A 17,011-nucleotide genomic window follows, 5' to 3' on the forward strand; every position below is an offset into this window, starting at 1 on the left:
AATGACATCACAAGATGAATTCAAAGCAACGATTACTTTAGTATTTAAAATGCTTGGAGTGTACCAATTATTCAGGCTGGTAAGTGAAAGTAAAAATGTCAGCTTAGCTCTCTATAATCCTATAATGTTTAAAGGTTCATGAATTACACATGGAGCAGATAGAAAGGGAGGAATTAGAGTATGACTAAAAGACATTTTCTATGCAAAATATGCTGAAACCATACCTTTTAATATATTCTGGTAATTAATCAGAGTGATTTAAGACATTGGTAACTTAAGGCCATCTGAGTTTACTTTCAGTGAAAAACTTCCCAAGATTTATTGTGATATCTAAGTGAACAGAGTGAGTGTAATGATTTATAATTATTTATCTGTAAATAAAGATCTAGACTTTTTGCTATTTGAACCAAGCTGAGAAATAGAGGCACCAAGATGTGATCGAACCCCCAAATTTTATTATTTTATTTTTAAGTCTTATATCATTGTGTTCTTCCTGAATACTTTAGCTGAATGCTGAGGTACTTCAGAAGTAAGGTTGTTTTTTCTGGTTCTAGATAATGGAGGAAGAAGAAAGCACCCTTGGGTCCCAGCCTAGTAGACCTCTACAGAAAACTATCGCTATAGGCTAATGAAGACCTAGAGAGCAAAGTGGTAGGTTTTTTGCTGAGTTTTTTTATAAAATAATGTAAAGGATGGATTGGTTCTTTCTTCTTTTATACAGTCCTTGTTGCCAGTATGACTATAACGATAATTAGGCTTGCAATTATAGTGACAGGAATTAAAAAAATCAGTATATAACCATATTTTTGACTAATAAAAGTGCTCATTGATGATTTTAATATTAGCTTACAAAGCACATGCATCTTAAAAAATGAAAAATGTCCCTTTCCTTGGGTGGATTTGAAAATATTTTCCTTTTCATCCCTGTCTTTCCAATTCTTTCTTTTGGAAGCAGTAGACCAGCTGTGTTAATTGGTACAGAGCATTTCACATAGGGCACCCAAATCAGTGAAGAAACATATGAAACACCTATTTTGCAGCTTTGCAACACCTTGGAGAGCTATACCAAAGCAGCACAATTCAAAGTGTATTCAAGAATCTCCCTCTTTCTCTGGATATAATTGATAGAATTTAACTGAATTACAGACAAAACAAGGCAAGCATCAGACATATCAGATATGAAAACTTGAATCTATGAAGATTTGTTCTAGTTTCTCTGCAGATATATGGATAACATGGTGGAAGAAGTGATTGAGCCCAACAAACTTTAATCAGTATAATGCATTTTTTGAATGTTTGTATTTCAATAGTTCAGGAGAGAAGTTCCAGAATAGAGGGATAATCTTGGATTATCAAGGATTATTAACTTGCCTTAGAGATTTTATATAGTTACAGCAAGTTGTGTTCAGTCTCAGAATTTCTTATTTCTCTCCAAAAACCTTCACAAGTGAAATGCTACAGAAGCATTCTTAAAGGCTTTGGTCAGGGAAATTTTGAGATGCCAGCAACTGCAATCACTTCCATTCATTGATGGTGCACAAAATACTGTGATCTATCTTGTTTTACATCTTCCAGAACCTGAGGAAAACTATGGTGGGAGTCTTGGGTTGAATGTAATCAGAGGCTAAAAATATTATTGTATTACTCTTGGTAGTCTTCCAAATGTCTTTAAAATAAGAATGATTTTGGTTCTAAACTTTTAATGCGAACAATAAAGAACACACCTAGTGTTTCTTCAGTGAATATTCATAATTGTCAGGAGGAAGTGGATCAGTGTCCTGGAGATTTCATTAACCAGCAAGGTGCCATCCTCCTTTAATTCATATAATCAAGGCTTTCAATGATAATTTTGGAATACTCTTGATGCTATCTAAGTCTGGCTCTGTTTCTTCAGGCATATTCAGAATCTTCTTTGAAGACAGAACAGGTGGGTATGAGAAGAATCTTTTTTCAGGTAAACAGTCACTTTTTGTTCTATTTCTGCTCTGGCTGAAGGTCAGAAATCAGTGTGATTTTGATATGCCCAAATCCTCTTATAAACATTCAACTATAACAATGAATAAACTTCTGCAGCTTATAACTCATTTTTATGAAACATTATTAGCTTTTGGTGATGCTATTAAGTGATTATGAAATAAGGACTTCACTATGATGCCAGGCATAACTATGATGCATGTTAAGAAGACAGATTTAGCTTATTCTTACAATCTCAGACAGCATACAATTATATAATTGCAAATACACATGTTAAAACTTGACCATATTTGAAGGAGTATCTATGTTTAAACATGAACATATCAAGGAATGTACAGAGCATGTTATTTATATTAACAAGAAAATTAATTAAAAGTTTTCTGATTAAAGATTGGAAATATTGATACAAATGTTTGTGAATAAAGGCACCATGAAAAAAATGCTCAAAAGTATCATTATACAATGGAACTACATAATTTATAGGTTTTCCAATGTAATATGACAAGAAACACCTGTAAAAAATCAGTTTAAGTGTAGAACTGAGAAAGGTTCTACAGAACCTTTCAGAATATAGGTGGTTTTTTCCCCTCTATGAGCTGTCGGTGCTTTGTTGTACTGTAAATGCCAGGTAAGAAGGTAATGGGACTAGGCAATTCTGATCCAAAAGACCATGTAGGCCAAGGGAAAGATCTTGCAGACAAGTTCATTCCCTCTTACTGCAGTTGTTGCATTTTTGCAGATCTGAACAGGTTATGGTGGCTTGACACAAGCCAATGGAATTTACTATTTTTACAAGGTATTCCTTCAGTCAGCTCCATAGATGGTTTCTATCAACATTGCATGATATGTTACTAGCAAACATAGAAAACTTGGAAAGATATTTAAAACATCATGATGGAACTGTCCTCTGATATTAGGTAATAGCTAATATTATAATTATTGACTATCAAAAGAGTGAGGGTGACCTATAAGTGAACTGCAAACATGAGAAAACTTTACGAGAATAGTTTGGAATGCATTATTTAATGAGTAAATAAAAGAAGAACTTAAGATGTTTGTATTTAGGAAACTTAATTTAAGTAATACAAATGAAATTAAAACTTATGATTGTAGCTTTGCAAATGCATTGATAAGAAACATTAATTAAGCTGTTTAAAAATAGATTTGAAACAAAGGCAGTCATGCTATCTGCCTTGAGACAAATGGAGTAACAAATACCTGCCACCTTGAATTTGGAAACAAAGCTGTGCAATAGACCCCACACTATACTGTTTAGTGTTTAATGTTTTTTAAGCTAATTCTTTCTCTTTCACTATGATACTATATTCCACAGTACATCAATTTCACCTAAAATACAAAAAAAAAGAGAGGTGACAGCTAAGCTTCTTAGAGCAAGCAATAATGACACTAAAGATTGGAAGATATGAGAACATGATGAGTTAATAGAATGACAGCTTTTGGTAGACAAGCAGAGCTGTAAAAAGTGAAACACAATCTATGTGCTGTTCCTGCACAAATGGCAATCAATATCAGTAATTTTAAAATATATACTTAGGTTTTGGGGTCATCATTGATTATGTGATATTTTATCCTGTTTAGCACTGAGTACATAAAGGGACTGTGTTCTAGTAAGGTGCTTAGTCAAGTCTATGAAAAAATTCTACTGTTCAGTATTGTTAGCAAATTTAGTAGGTGCAATAATTATATAACTATAAAAACATAATGAGGTACACTTAAGGCACAAAGTTAGATTTGATAAATCTTTTGCCTACAGTAGCCTGGAAACATAATTTAGTATGGTGAAGCATTATTCTACAGTGATTATTGATATCTCAAGGTATGGTAAAACAATGTCTTTTATTTTTAAAAAGACAAGGGGAAAAAAACAAACCAAAATATTCTGTACATAATAGTACTATGTAATAGGGCTTCTGCTAGGCACGGTGAACCTCATACTTAGTATCAACACAGATGTTGAATTTAACTCTTCATTTAAATGGAAAGGACAAACACATTCAATTATTTTTGGATAAAAGCTGAGTTAGAAGAGACTTCAAGTCCCAGAGTACTCATGGGGATGAGTAGAAGGAGACTAATTCAGAGGAGGATTTTGAGTATTTTGATTTGTTTAAATCCAGGAATTTAAATTAGATATTTCCCACAGCAGCTGTGTGAATCTCACTAGTATTTATATTGACCTTTTAATTGTTACAAAAACATGTATTTTGGTACAATTATCATTAACCTGCAAGCAATAACCTTTTGCATGTTTAAAGTGGTTGCAGTGCTTGTTATTATAGCCCACTTTCAATGCTGTTCATTAAGTATGCTGTGTTTTTAACACAAATGTAATCCACTCTGCATTTTCCATTTAAAATGCATAAGGCAAAGTGCATCATAACAGGATGTAACTATGTATTAATCAAATTAGCACAACACTTCAAAGGCCCCTTTTTACTAGGCTACTGTTAGATCACAATTCATGATGGAAAGAAGCAGTGTAATGAAAGGCTTGGCAAGGGAGCTGTTTATTTTCTTTCCAGAATGATATACTGTGGATTAATTTTCATGACGGGAAAAAATGTGGAGGAAAAGTAACAGTAAGCATTTAGCTAAAGCACAATAAATGGAATTTAAAATACTACTGTGGCTTTGCTATTGACAAATATAAATGTAGTAATTAGTTGATGACACAACAGAGCTCAAATAACCTATTGTTTAATTGTTCAGACTTCATGACCCAAACAAAAAGAGTCAGATTATTCAGTATTCATATTGTGAAACAGGAACACTTTGGAAGGCTCTTCCTGTATCATATATTCAACATAATTTCTCAATCCTTCATACACTAACTATATTCAGTTTATGATAGATTTAAATTATGTTTCAGAATATCAGGTGAGATCTTCTGACATATGCACTCTTATATGGAGTAGTCATAATTTAGGAAGCTGGATCTGAGACTCTCTCAGTAGAGTACAGCACCGTATCTGGAATGTATAAGGGACTGTAGACTGCACTGCTCTCCTTGCAATGTGAGGGTTTGCCCTTAATTGTGAAAGTGTATTTCCTACTTGCTTGTATACTGTAACATCATTAGAATTTCACCTGAAATTAAAATGTTTTATGCCAAACATCATAATTTCTCTTTTAGTTTGCTGATTTGTATTTGTCTCATTAACCCATTTCCTTTTCTTATGTTTTAGGCTGGAGGGCAATTTTGAAGTTGGTCTGGAAGTAAATGGGAGTTTCATCAACAGAGTGGAATTAATGTTTCATCCTTCCACAGTAACCTCCTTGTCTTCTAGATTCTTCCATCCACTCTTTTGCTTCTTGTTTATTTATGCAAAAATTTATGCCTGCAAATTATTAATGTTTTCTAAATCAGTATGTAGTCATTGTACCCACTACCCATTTCTGTTTATTCCCAGTAGATGAAGGAAATAGTTTTCAATCCCCTAGTTTACGTTTTGTGAACTACATAAAGGATTTCTATGGCCATATCTCTGTTTTCATTATTGAAGTGCATTTGTGCAAAGTCTGAATGAGCACCTTTTTTTGAGAAGATGAGAACAACTGAGATTTATCCTATGGAAACCTGCTTTGACATAGTTGATTTGACATGCACATAGGCTCTTGCTGGAGAAAATCACAGAGGAAATATTATCGTAAGTTATGATGGTAAAGCTTTTGAAAGGAAAATTGAAGGTGACAGGCTAAACCTTTAGGAACTTTTCAATTATGAAAGAATGCAGTCAGTAGAAATTAAGGAACTGTTCAGAGATTAGAAATATTAAAAATAGAATCTAGATCCTTTTATGTGGTAACTATGTTAGAGACATAGCATATATCTTATACAAGTAATAACTTAAATCTATATTAGTTGTCCTTATATAGGGGATCTGGGCATCAGATAATGCAGATTTCAAGTGGCACTGAACCATCTGTTGCTTAAGCCCCCATTCATGTTTTGGGGAAGAATCTTAGTATTTAAATGTCTTCTGTTTTCTGCTAAAAAAATGAGACTGAACTGGAATCCTACAGCAACTAGATTACTATTCCTTAGTGTTTAATAGTTTAATGTGACATTTTTAACCATTGTAGAATCAGGATTTTTTTGTTTTGTTTATTTCTATTTCCTTTTTGGGAGAAGATAGATTTCTGACAAATAGCCCATGCATCTTGACAGAGATAAATATAGCCACATACAAAATTTCTAATTGCAATAGTACAGCACACATATACTTGAAAAAATAAATTCTTTGCTTGTAAAGATCTCAATAATTTAAGTCAAGCATAATGTGAGATTTCATTTCACTTGAAGAGCTGGTATCTAATAATAATTGGATGCATGGTTATTACAATAGTCATATTTAGTTCTGTGTCTACTATGTGCTGGACCAGAAATATTTTCTTCTGAAATTTTCCAGATAACTTTGAGTTTCAGTTTTAACTTAAACTGACAGATTCTGTTACTTTTTTTTTAAATCATATCCATCACAAGGGGTTCATAGAAACATGCTATATAATGATTAATGGTATCATACTGTCATTGTGAATGACCAGGATGAAACATGAGGTTACATTTTGACCTTAATCTTGCTTTCAAACTTTCACAGAAATGCCTGAAAAAGAATTGGCCAATTAAGCAAAGAGAAATTTGAGATGGGAAGACATATAATGTCATTTAGCTATCTCTTGGTATAATTTTCCATGATATAATCTTTCTATGTTCCCTCAAGATGAGTTTTAAATGATTCAAATAATTCCATCACATTACTAGGGAAGAGTCTTTTTCATAACTGACAGACCTTGCATCTTGATAATCTCTCTTTGTTTTAATCATATGTCTTCTCATTTGTATCCTTTCACTTCTAGGCTGAACTGTAACTGAACTATCAAAACAGAGAGAGGATAATTTTTTTCTGTTTCAAACTGCATATAATTCAAACACAGATGACTAAGCAATAGTGACTTGCATGACATTTTAGAGATACAGGATCAGGTATGGCAGCTCTTCAAGGAAGACATTCTGAGCTTCTAGCTTCTTCATCAGAATTTAGGTACTAAAAACCTAGTGAACTTTCAGAGAAATGACATGCTTATGGGAAAGTAAATGCAGTACTCTGAAATTTCTCAAAGAGGAAAATCCAGTGATTGTTTCTGTAATGGGGACAGTAGAATTATACCCTCTGCCTTTCTCAAGGAAAAGGGGACTATCCAGTCACTACATGAAGAGAAGAAAAAAGTCATGTTGCACAACCATAAAATTAAACCTTTGATTGAGTGCACATGTTTCATACTTTCTCTAGGGGATCAGGTTGGGCTCTCATGGAACACTGAAGTTCCTGCTATACCACCACTTGCAGAACAGAGTGTGTGATGTTACTGTAATACTCTAATACGAGGGTGAAGAAGGATCTCAGTGATAGCTCCTGTGCTGGTAGGGAAGGCATACTGCTTTCAAAGCTATTTGTCTCTCACGTCACCAATTAAGCAGCACAGGCCAGACGACTGTGAGTACAACACCCTAGGGAGAGTTATATATATACACACACACACATATATATGTATTTAATGGAAGGTAAAAGTATTTTTTAAAATTAATCTAAAAAGAAGGGGAGAATTTTACTGGTAATGAACAGGGTGTTTTTTAGATTAAAGACCATCTGGTAGTGAGAAGAATTGCATTGTATTCTACTCATAGTGTTCCTTTGGAAATATGACCACAGGAACTCTTCTGAACACAAGCGGATGATGTGGTGAGAGTTCGGGTATCTCTCTGAGAAAGGCTCTCATGTCTAGGAGTCATCTTCTTTAGACACTTCAGATAAAACAGATCTTTCAAACTTTTGAAATTCATTCATGTGGAATCAAATACTCAGTTTTGTCAAGGTGTATATAGGCAACTGAAATAGTATTTAAGACTGAAATAGAATTTGGGTGTTTTTTTAATATTTATTTTCTGTTTCCTCATAACTACTTTCTGGAATAAAGTTCTCTTGGGTGAAATTCTTCAGCCTTTGTTTATGCACAATGAGAAATTATCCCATATTTCAAAAATATTTTAAATTATTAATAACTTCCTCATAGGCTAAAGCAAGAGATCTCACCCCACCCCAGAGGTGATTTTCAAGGCAGGAATAGCTTGCTCCATAGCTTGGATTGGGTCTTAGGTATGAGTGTATTTGGTTTACATATTCTGTTCAGTGTTTGTTACAAAAGCAGGAAAAAAAAAATCAGTTATTTCATGAATAAAAACAGAATTTTAGGTTTACTTTTTAATCGTTACTGAGGATATGGGATACATGTGCTGGAAATTGCACTATTTATTTTTGCACTACAAACCACTCAAGTTCAAGTAAGAATAAAGAATATAAGAATACTAGAATAAAAAAACTAATTTAAAACAAAATCCCATGTGTCACTGAAAAGGGTTTTTATTACCATAGGTTTGAAATTATTTCAGGCTTCAGACAATATTCACAGTTTTCAATAGAGAAACAGTATTCTTGTTCAATTCTTCAATCTCAAGGTTTATCAATCTCCATAAAATTCAGGAAAATTTAGTGTTTATATTTCTAAACAAATGAAAGGAGTTGCAGTCCAACCACATTTTTCAATATTTGCTATTTTTGAGGCTACCTTTTTCAAAGTATAAACTGAAAAGTATACAGTCAAAATTCAGTTCCAAACATTAATGTACATTTCTCTGTCAGTACTTCAACACTTCAATCACAGTAAACTTTTAAGAGGTTTAACCCAAAAGCTGTAACTTTGTATTTTGTTGTTAAAGCACTTGATTGTTACTTTTTCTTTAGTTAAGTATCCAGAATAGCTGGATTTTCAATATGTGCTTGCATAAAAGTGTGTTAACATCTCCTCACCCTAAAAATGTCAAAATGGTACTTGTTTTATCAAATGTAAAGCTTTTCCTGTGGGAATCATCTGTCCTTTTGACATGTCCTTCTGTTTCTGTGTATGAAAGCACTACAAGGATCCATTAAAACAGAGCATACAATTTTTTAAAGTTTAATGAATGCAAAGATGAAAAACCTCCTATTATACCTAGTTTGACACTTTGAGGTTCACTGGGTAGCAAATGTTGTTCTCATCTGTTTTGTGATAGCTAAAAAGCACATTCTGATTTACTTGGTCTGAATTTGAACTTTTAGCTATGAAGTAAACAGAGATAAAATGCAGTCAAGTACTGAAGCTCTTTAACAAGGCAAAAAAGGCTTTGTTAAAGCACTATTTCCCAAGCATTTTTCAGGGAAGCAGTCTTTCAAGGAAATTTTTTCCTTTTCAAACTTTAGTAGCACTTTTTTCATTACAACCTACTATTTTAACAACCAAAATGTCAAATTGGCAACCTTGGCTGCAGTGACCACGAGATGGTGGAGTTCAGGATATTATGTTGTAGAAACAGAATTCCAAGTAGAATCATAAGCCTGAACTTCAGAAAGGCCAACTCTGCCCTCTTCAAACTATTGTTGGGGGAAATCCTATGGGATAAGGTACTAGAAAGTAAAGGAGACCAAGATGGATGGTTAATATTCAAGAACCACTTCTTCTGAGCTCAAGACTGGTGCATCCCAATGAGAGGGAAACCAAGAAAAGGAACTGGAAGGCTGGTATGGCTGAACTGCTAGGTAACCCCAAAAGGAAGAAGAGAACATATAGATCATGGGAGGAATGGCTGGACACTTGGGAAGACACTAAGACAGTTGTCCAAGAATTCAGAGAGGCAACTAGGAAAGCTAAAACCTCATTGGAATTAAACCTTGCAAGAGAGGTTAAGGACAACAGGAAGGGCTTCTTCAAGTACATAGCAGATAAAACTGGCGCTAGAGGCAATGTAGGCCCACTGTGGAATGAGGTGGGAGCCCTGGTGACAGAGGATACAAAGACGGTGGAATCGCTAAACAACTTTGCCTCTATATATACTGCTGGAGGATGTCCTCAGAAGCCCCAGTCCCCTAAGGCCACTGAGGAAGTTAGGGTAAAGGACAAGTTTCCCTTGGTTGATGAGGGCTGGGTTAAGGATCAGTTAATGAGTCTGGACATCCATAAATGCATTGGTTGTCATGGGATGCACCCACAGATGCTGGGGAACTGGCAGATGTTATTGCTGGGCCACTCTCCATCATCTTTGGTAAATTGTGGAGAACAGGAGAGGTACCTGAGGACTGGAGGAAAGCAAATGTCACTCCAGTCTTCAAGAAAAGCAAGGAAGAGGACCTGGGTAACTACAGGCTAGTCAGCCTCACCTCCATCCCTGGAAAGGTGATGAAACAACTCATTCTTCGTGCTGTCTCCAGGCACATCAAGGACAAGAGGATTATCAGGAGCAGTCAACATGGCTTTACTAAGGGGAAGTCACACCTGACCAATCTGATAGCTTTCTGTGAGGATGTAACTAAGTGGATGGACGATGGCAGAGCAGTGGACAGTCTATGTTGATTCAGGAAGGCATTTGACACTGTCTCCCACAGCATCCTTGGAGCTAAATTTAAGAAGTGTGGCCTGGATGATCAGGTAGTGAGTTGGATCAGGAGCTGGTTGAAGGACAGAAGCCAGAGAGTTGTGGTCAATGGAATGGAGTCTAGTTGGAAGTCTGTTTCTAGTGGAGTCCCTCAAGAATCAGTACTGGTACCAGTATTATTGAATATTTTTATTGATGACTGGAATGAGAGAATAGAGTGTACTTTCAGGAAGTTTGCTGATGACACAAAACTGGGTGGAGTGGCTGACACCCCAGAAGGCTGTGCTGACCTTTAGAGGGACCTAGACAGGCTTCAGAGTTGGGTAGGGAGAAATATCATGAATTACAACAAGGGCAAGTGTAAAGTCTTACATGTGGGAAAGAACAACCCCAGGTACCAGTATAGGTTGGACACTGAGCTGCTGGAGAGCAGCACAGGTGAAAGGGACCTGCTGGTGTATGGAAGGATGACCATGAGCCAACAATGTGCCCGTGTGGTCAAGAAGATCAATGGCATCCTGGGGTGCATTAGAAGGCAGATGGCTAGTAGGTTGAGAGAGTTTCTCTTCCCCCTCTACTCTGCCCTGATGAGGCTTCATCTGGAATATTGTATCCAGTTCTGGGCCCCTCGGATCCAGAAGGACAGGGAACTACTTGAAAGAGTCCAGCTCAGACTGACTGAGATGACTAAGGGAGCAGGACATCTTAGGAAGGATATCGAGGTCCTGGAGCAGGTCCAAAGGAGGGCAACCAGGCTGGTGAAGGGACTCGAGCACAGGCCCTATGAAGAGAGGCTGAGAGAGCTGGGGCTGTTCAGCCTGAAGAAGAGGAGGCTCAGGGGAGACCTCATCGCTCTACAACTCCCTGAAAGGAGGGGGTAGCCAGGTGGGAGTTGGTGTCTTTTCCCAGACGACTTTCAACAAGACAAGAGGACACAGTCTTAAGTTGTGCCAGGGGAGATTTAGGTTAGATATTAGAAAGAATTTCTTTACGGAGAGGGTGATCAGGCAATGGAATGGACTGCCCGGTGAGGTGGTAGATTCTCTGTCCCTGGAGACATTTAAAAAGAGACTGGATGTGGCACTTAGTGCCATGGTCTAGCAACCGCACCGGTGGGTCAAGGGTTGGACTTGATGATCTCAGAGGTCCCTTCCAACCCAGCTAATTCTATGATTCTATGATTCTATGATCTCCCTTGTGAGTAAAGACTGAGGGAGATGTTTCTCTTCAGCTGGGAGAAGAGGAGAATGAGGGATGACCTCAGCAATGTTTATAAATATGTAAGAAATTGTTTTCTCCATGGTTACTCCTGGCAGTTTACTCTGTGCCAGGGGGACAGAGTAAAGCTTTTCTCAGGGGTGACTAACAATAGGACAAGGGGCAATGGTTATAAACTGCAGCATGGGCGGTTACATGGAAATATTAGGAAGAATTTTTTCACTGTGAAAGTTATAGAGCACTGCAACAGGCTGCCTTCCCTGGAGACATTCAAAACCCACATGGACACGTTCCTGCATGACCTGCTGTTGATGACTATGCTCTGGCAGGGGGGGTTGGACTAAATGATGTTTCAAGGTCCCTTCCAACCCCTAATTTTCTATGGTTCTATGAAATTATATCAAATGATGCTAGGGCATCTAATCATTACAATGTTTTGGTTTTATCAGTGTCTGTATCCAACGTTTATCTTTGATATCTCTCTTTGGGCTTTTTGTTTTCCAGCCAACACATGGTGGCATAGTTATTTAATAGCCAGTGGGTGGCCCTGAAGATTTACTAAAAGGAGTTGCTGTTTTCTTTGTTGTTCTACCCTGGGCTGTTATATGTCAGGTACTTGAGACCCAACCAAACTGCTCCTTTGCTGCGTAGGACCTTTAAGAAAATTCCCTGTCTTCTTTTCCTCTTTTTCCACAGCACATACTGAGCTGTTAGCTATCTTTTACTTGCATTCAGTCCTGGAAGAGAAGAACAGTACTGGTAATATAACTAGAAGCCTTGTGAGATTTCAAGCCAAATTTCCAGAGCAGAAGGCTTAGATAATATCTGGTGTTCATCAAAGATGAAATTAGTCTCCTAAACTTTTGGATAGTTTTGTTCATTGTGTTTATTTGTTCATAAATGTGCTGTAGTCAACCAGTTAATATTGTACTTAAACAAAGTTTACTTAATAGACTAAGTCTTTAATTATATATAGCTGTATACCTTTAATATTCTTGAATAGAGGTTTCTGCATACAGGAAGATATAAAGCAAATGAACAAGACATGACCTAAGACAATACATAACTGTTTCCTTAGTTCCAAAAATGCATTTATTGATTTTGTTTTCACCACGGTCAGAATAATACAAACATTTGTCAGCTGTATCCTTTAGCACTCAGCCATTATAGGTCTATGAAAAGTTACCCTCCAAGATTCCACCACAAATAAAAATGTTGTTGCAGTATGTACCAGTACATCCCTACTTCAGATATAAAAATAAATATAATCTTCACAGAGCAGGGTTAGTAGTGTTAGAATACTTCAGTTGCTAATGGTAACAAAAGGGATGATAATACTTTTGGGATGAATTATGTATTAATTGTTTTGTTGAAAAAATGGAGATGAACTTTATTTATGGATGGGTTTCTCTAAAAGGGTTACAAGGGTTGCTCTTTTATTGTGCATGCCAGGTTTTCAAATCAATATTTATACATTTTCCCCAATGCTAATGCAATGCTATCCATTTGTTAAAATAAACAATAAAACCTGACCTATTTACAGTGCTCTATGTATGCTATACCATGTACTCTACAAACATCACTGTAGAGAATTAACACTATGAATTCACAGCATAATTTATCAAATATGCTATCTGACAGTTAAAGACCCTGTTCTTTGTCCTTTCATGTATGTAACCCTGAAGTGATCTGGTCTGCATGAGACTGGGTTACAGGGCTGTACAGGATACTCTCTGTATTTCCACAGAAATCTTTAAATTTATTACAAGGACCAGGCCAGATTATCTGTCAATGTCCAGAAAAAATATCCTTTTTAAAATTCAAATTTATAACTTCTGCAGATGTAATTAATAACTGTGAGAATATATCTCCATTCTAAATTGCTAGATTTCTTAATACTCTTCCCATCACTCCTCAACTTTGACCCAACAGAATCACTGACTACTGAAAGGAGAGGGGGTTTTAGCTTACATAGCTCATTCATCTTTAAATCTTTTCTTCAGTCTTTTAATTTTAAAACCAAGACTGCTGACAACTGCACTGAGTGTTAGCTGAGTGAGTAGCTTTAATTTATCTTACTGCAACCTGGGCCTCAACCACCAGCCTCATTTCACCTCAGACTTTTTCTCCACATTTAGTAAAAATTTACATATGTCCGTTTTGGAGAATTTTTATAAAGAAGATAGGTGCATAAATGAAATGGATCCTATGTTTAGTACGTCCCTATAACAATTTTCACTATCTTAAAATATTAAAAATTAACTTAAAATATATAGTAATAAGAGCACTTATAAGTTCTTACTTACAAGTCTTACTTAAGTAAGTACAAACTATAAGTAACTACTGGGAAATTCCATTTTGCTCTGTGTTAAAAATATGCAGGCATAGAAGAGTGAGAATAACTTGTTATTGTGTTATGTGTTGGTGCAAAATAAGAGCAATTGCAGTGACTGCAAGTAAATCTAGAGCAGATTTTGACGTATATATTTTAAATCACAGAATCAAGGCTTAAAAATTAATTTCCAGGACTTGATACAGTTTTGGAAATAGGTACATGTCTGTCTCATAAGACTGGTGTTAAGTATCTTCTTAGCCTTAAAGGAAGTTTAAGTGTTTATTTCTGAAAAAAAAAATCAGCTGTTGATCATTGCACCAGTAAAACACATACAGTCATATTCTTCTCTATTGAATGGGAGTCTCACCTCAAAATGGAGTATCGACCTATATCCTGTGGGTATTTTCTCTAGGAAGGGTAAAACTGGGAACTGAAACACACTGGCAAAAACTCACAAGCACAAGTTTAAGGTCAAAGGACATCTTTCTGATAGCCAGACTGATCTTCATCCTGCCTAACTTTAGTTGCTGAAAGTTGGTCTAAGGTAGGTCTCCAGGTTTCTTGTAAACATAGAAACAAGTCTGCCTGGACAGAGGTTCATCTTTCATAACATAATTGCCAAAGATACATGGATAGATTACCTTTTGGATGATTGAGTCTCCTCATTAACCTCATTAACCACAAATAAATGTTTTATACTGGTTGCATTAGTTTAATATGACTGATACTACATGATGAATCCAACTGTGACCCTGGCTTCTTGAATATTGAAACCTCAGGGATTTTGCCATTTCAGTAGGGGAAATTACTCTTTTACTGTGGGAACTCTAACCAGTAACATATTATTGAACCAAAGATGACTTGTCAAACTTAAAATATTTTCTTTATATTACTCTAAGCTTAAAAGTTAAGACCTGACAAAACCCAGCCAAGGACCAGGTTTAACACTAAGGTGGATGTGCAGAGATCCCTGCAAGCCCAGAAGCACAAGCTCCTGAGGGATGGTAGAAGCAGCCTCAGTCCTGCAATAGCACCCTTTTTCATGGACTTAACTAGCAGCAGATTTACATGGGTAAATGCAAGATAGGACTTATATTGAAGGAGAAGATCTTTAAAGATATTTAGCATCTCCATTCCTTTGATAAACAATAACCATTGATTAGAACTTAGGGAAGATCAAATAGTTTTGACATAAACTTGGGTAATTTCCATTCTTAGTTAATAAAATTTGTTTGTTTGCTTTTTCTTCTTGAATATCAAATATGGTCCTTAAGAATAGACAACAGTCCCCTGACACAAATATTTTATCACTAGTATTTAGAGGATATAAGTAGAATAAAGAACAAAAACAATTTTTAAGAGTTGTTTTAATTCTCATTGTGCTTGTATTTATTTTTTTTTAACAAAAAAGGATAGTGTTCAGACTTTTGGTTTAAGTGAAATTCAAAGATGCATTTAAGATTATTTTTTTAGGAAAGTAAAGTGCTTAACTTATTTGAACTGACTGCTGATAAAAATCCCTTCAATATCACTTAGTATGCACTTTAAACACTTGACGGGCAGGAGAAGATACAAGTGCTTCCTCACTATACCAAGAAGCATTTGGATGCACTCTTACGTTGCTGTCCTGCATCCTGAAGTTGACAAGATCCCTGTATTATCTGTTCTGTAAGTGGAGCACTCACACTTATCATTGCTGGAGCTGTCACTCTTACTTTTACCCATCTCATATTTAAGGTGACAGTTTAAGATATTCTCTTTTCCCCCCAGTTTAAATGTGGAATTAAAATGTGTATTGTTGCATGAAATAAAAAGAAGAGAAAGATAAAATTATTTGTAATGCATGTTAGGGGAACCTTTTTGGGATTTGTTGTGTAATAACAACATCAGTTTTTATATATTTGTATGTAAAACATGTCTGTATGCTATTAGTCATTAGTCTAGTTATTTCTTTCTGCAATCCCCAAAACTGCAAAAAAATATGTACATGAAAATTTGAAGAGAAGAATCATAAGACTATCCAACAGCCTTTACATTTTTGATGATGTGGTTTCTCTAGCTATAGAAAATGGAATTATACTTAGCTAGTTGAAAAATATTTAGTGATATAATTCTCAGAAATGTTTCCACTGAATAAGGGTAAATGAAAGGTAGGTCTGTATTATTTAGGGCTTTCTATTACAGTCCTTTCTGGCCTCTTCTAATCATTTGAATTAACAGAGAAATACATATTTGTCTAGGCAAACAAAATTATGTATAAAACAATCTCAGAAATTAATACTCTTACAGTTACAATTCCTCTTAATGCCACTGTAAAGCACACGTGTTTGAAATGTTATTTAACAGTCTGAAATGCTGTTGTGTCAATTCAGATATGGATATATTTGGATATAAAATGGATATATTATATGGATATAAAATGGAGTTTCTCAAAATCCAGATAGCTGGCATATCATTCCATGTAAGTCTAAAGAGTTCATTGTTCTTGTTTAATCTGATAACTTTTGTGAAAATTTTGACTGTATGAATAGTTTGATTTTGGTCATTATACAGTATTCCACCTTTTTTTTTTTTTTTTAAGTTTTATTTTTACATTTTTCATTTTCCTTGCCTTTCTTTTTTTTTTCCTCTCTATTTCTGTGAAGTGCTTTTTATTTCTTTAGTATCTCTTTAGTATGTTTTGTCACTGAAGAAAATGGTAAGCCTACCTTTGTTTCTGGGAAAGCTAGAAGTGTCAAAATAATGTAAAAATAAAAATAAAAAGACAATTTCTCTAAAAAAAAGAAAAATATCAGGAATTTAAAATTCTGAAGAAAAAAATATTTTTTAATATATTAATTCAATTTTTTCTTCAGTTTGTAGACGTGATATTTTAGCCATGATTCTGCTTTTTGTAAGAATTTTGACACTATAACATAATTAATAGCTAAAAGCATAAAGAAAAAATTCCTTGTTCAATTATTTGAAGCGTGTGAATTGCATCATAATATTTACATGCA

At 35.3% G+C, this 17,011-nt stretch overlaps 1 protein-coding gene and 1 long non-coding RNA gene across 2 annotated transcripts in view; both read left to right on the forward strand.

Annotated features, from left to right (window-relative positions):
• Positions 1-5,340, forward strand: part of LOC139789952 (uncharacterized) — a 31,140-nt gene extending 25,800 nt beyond the window's left edge. Inside the window, exons 2-4 of the long non-coding RNA XR_011723311.1 lie at positions 555-651; positions 1,895-1,954; positions 5,181-5,340. This is a non-coding gene — a long non-coding RNA (uncharacterized lncRNA). The remainder of the gene's footprint in view (positions 1-554; positions 652-1,894; positions 1,955-5,180) is intronic.
• Positions 1-17,011, forward strand: part of PARP8 (poly(ADP-ribose) polymerase family member 8) — a 229,103-nt gene that overhangs the window by 178,559 nt on the left and 33,533 nt on the right. The gene's annotated exons all lie outside the window — the stretch shown is intronic.

The sequence above is a fragment of the Heliangelus exortis genome, chromosome Z (assembly GCF_036169615.1).
Source record: "Heliangelus exortis chromosome Z, bHelExo1.hap1, whole genome shotgun sequence".
Lineage (NCBI taxonomy): Eukaryota > Metazoa > Chordata > Aves > Apodiformes > Trochilidae > Heliangelus > Heliangelus exortis.